We start from the raw sequence: 2788 nt of genomic DNA, 5'->3' as shown, positions 1-2788 counted from the left end.
ATTGGTTTGAACGAGATCTAGTAAGTAGTTTTTTTTAATAAACGTCACGTTTTCTTAGTATACGTCATAAATCATAAACCGCAATTTACCTTTTATTTAATCAACTCGAATATAAAAAAAAAAAAAAAAAAAAGTACGGAACCCTCGGTGCGCGAGTCCGACTCGCACTTGGCCGGTTTTTTTTACATTGGGATCTTTGTCCTTATGCTCCATTATGCATAAGGACCGTTTTCTGGTGGAATTGTCCTTATGCATATGAAGCATAAGTCCTTATGCTGAACTTAGATTTCTTTACTAGGTACTAGCATTTGCTCGCGACTTCGTCTACGTGGAATTAGTTCCAGCAGTTAGAGTAAGTATAGCGCCTGGATAAAGTCGAATGGCAATAGTTTTGAGCATAATGTTTGATTGCTTACACCAATTAACAGGCAATTCATACATTTTCTCATTTTCACCCCCCTTTTCACCCTCTTTCGGGATGACTTCCGATATAAAAACTATCCTATGTCCTTCCCCGGGACTCAAACTATCTCTATAGCCCGCTCCAGACTACGCGGCGCGAAGCTGCGGACGCGAGTGTGGAGTCTAGTTCGCTAATCAGCGAAATCGCGTGATTCGCGCATGAGTGTGGAGGGCCCTTATGGCAAATTTAAACCAAATCCGTCCGCGGTTTAAGCGTGAAGAGGTAACAGAGAGACGGACACACTATTGCATTTGTAATATTAGTATGGATTCGGTATAATTATGTTAAAACTTGTTTCCGAATATTTCGACAACAATTTTTTTCTAATGATTTAACAAATATATTCTAAGCTTAATAGCATCGTTCGCAGACGTTTCTGCTTGTTTGAAATTAATTTAGAATGGGTAGCACATCGTAACTGGTAAATTTCCAATATGACTTGGAACTCCGGTGGCCGTTTAAGAAGTGTAACGCTCTTACGGTAGATGTCGCTAGGGTCCCCTAGACACATATAGTGGGAAGATTTGCTGACTATGGATGAGGTCTTGGTGGCTCAGTTGGCAGAGCGCTGGAGTATCGATCCAGAGGCTGTGAGTTCAAGTCTCACCCAAGACAGTAATTTTTCCACTTTTAAATATATTCTATGCTTAATAGCATCGTTCGCAGACGTTTCTGCTTGTTAGAAATTAAATTTATTTATGGCTAACAAACTATCAAACTTTACTTTTGAATCGGAAGTTATATCGGATGTCAAAAAGCTTAGCTCGGTGGCGGAACATGAGCGGCGTACATCAAAAATAAACAGGTTTATACCTGTCATTTGCTCATCTCCCCGCTTGCCACGTGCTGCACTAATTAGATGTTTTATTTATTCGTGTTATTGAATTAAAAATACCTATTCGTATGTGTTGTGTTGTGCCTACTGACAGTACTGGCTCAGGTTTCGATTCTGGTTCTGGTTCCGTTCCGGTTCCGATTCCGTTTCTGGTTCCGATAGACTAAATTAAAAACATTTGATTCCGCTTTCGGTTCCGATAAATCCACATCCATTACATCCCTGGTCTCCACCCAAACGGCTCAAACACTGTCTCGGGCGAGCCTCGAACTTGCGACTCCACGGTGCCAGCCCGCCGCTCTACCCAACCGACTGACTTACCTACTAAACTACCGAGACTTGAATTTTTCTTAATTTTCAAGCATTGTAGTATCGTTTGCAGACGTTTCTGCTTAATACTTGTTCATTTAAATATTCCACCTGCGGAAACGTAGGGGTAAAAACACGTCAACTCCAAATCACCTGTTGTTAATAACTTGGAAATGCTGTAAAGTGTACGATTCTCTCTTCAGAAATATCGTATCTTTATGGGGCGTGTCTGCGGCGCTCGGCTCGAGTTATGCAAATGAAAAACATCTCATAAATGCATTAGCATACCCGCAATAGGTTTTAATTTGCGCAGTTGTGAATGCAATTTGGGGACGCAATGCGGCAGTAGTCCCGCGCTCTATTATGCGGCGCCCTGTATGCCATGTGATACTCAGGCGGCGCTGGAGGATGTACTTTCCTACTTACCTAATCCACGTACTACGTAGGTACAAAAAAGTAGTAGCACTCGGTTTGGTGGTAACTACTGGGAATTTGTTCCCAGTAGTTAGTTACCACTGGTAAAAGGTGAGATTTTTTTTCCCCAGTAGCTACCACCAAAATTTTGGTAGTGTTCAATACTAATAAAAAAAGTATAAATAGTACATATAGTATAGTAGTAATTAAAAGTCAATTACTGCCTTAAAAGCGATCATAAATATTATAATAATTTAACCGGTACAAGTGCAAAAACTAAAATATAACTAAGGATAAATTTAATCATCAATTGATGATTATTTTTTAAGTGAGGTTAATAGTAATTAATCAGTTCATGATTTGGTATTTTTGATAATTTTGAAGGCAGTTTACTGAAATGAAACACTAATCAATTTATTATTATTAACGCAAAATGTATTTAAAAAAATTGACTGTGTCATACATTTTGGCCGGTCTGATGTTGATATTTGTATGGGAGAGTAATTTTTTTCGGTATTGGTTCCATAGTAAATGTTGTTCAGTATGACCTACATATTCAGCCCTTAAATTATTGCAGCATATACTGTTTTTATTAGTATTGAACTCCAACATTTTTGTGGTAACTACTGGGAAAGCAGTAATGACATAAGGTAGGTACTTTCCTTTCAGACCAAACTGCACGTGAACGAAATGAAGATGCTGCGATGGTCGGAGGGTGTAAAGAGGCTTGATCAGATTCGCAACGAATACATCAGGGGTTCCTTCAA

General features: G+C 39.2%; 1 non-coding gene across 1 annotated transcript; it reads left to right on the top strand.

Annotated features, from left to right (window-relative positions):
* Positions 1-1005: 1005 nt before the first annotated feature.
* Trnad-auc (transfer RNA aspartic acid (anticodon AUC)) lies at positions 1006-1078 on the top strand. Its single transcript has one exon. It is a non-coding gene; the product is annotated as a tRNA-Asp (tRNA).
* Positions 1079-2788: the final 1710 nt, after the last annotated feature.

This window comes from Cydia strobilella, chromosome Z, assembly GCF_947568885.1.
Source record: "Cydia strobilella chromosome Z, ilCydStro3.1, whole genome shotgun sequence".
Classification (NCBI taxonomy): domain Eukaryota; kingdom Metazoa; phylum Arthropoda; class Insecta; order Lepidoptera; family Tortricidae; genus Cydia; species Cydia strobilella.
Note: the sequence above shows the minus strand (reverse complement) of the source record. Positions and strands in the feature narration are given on the sequence as shown.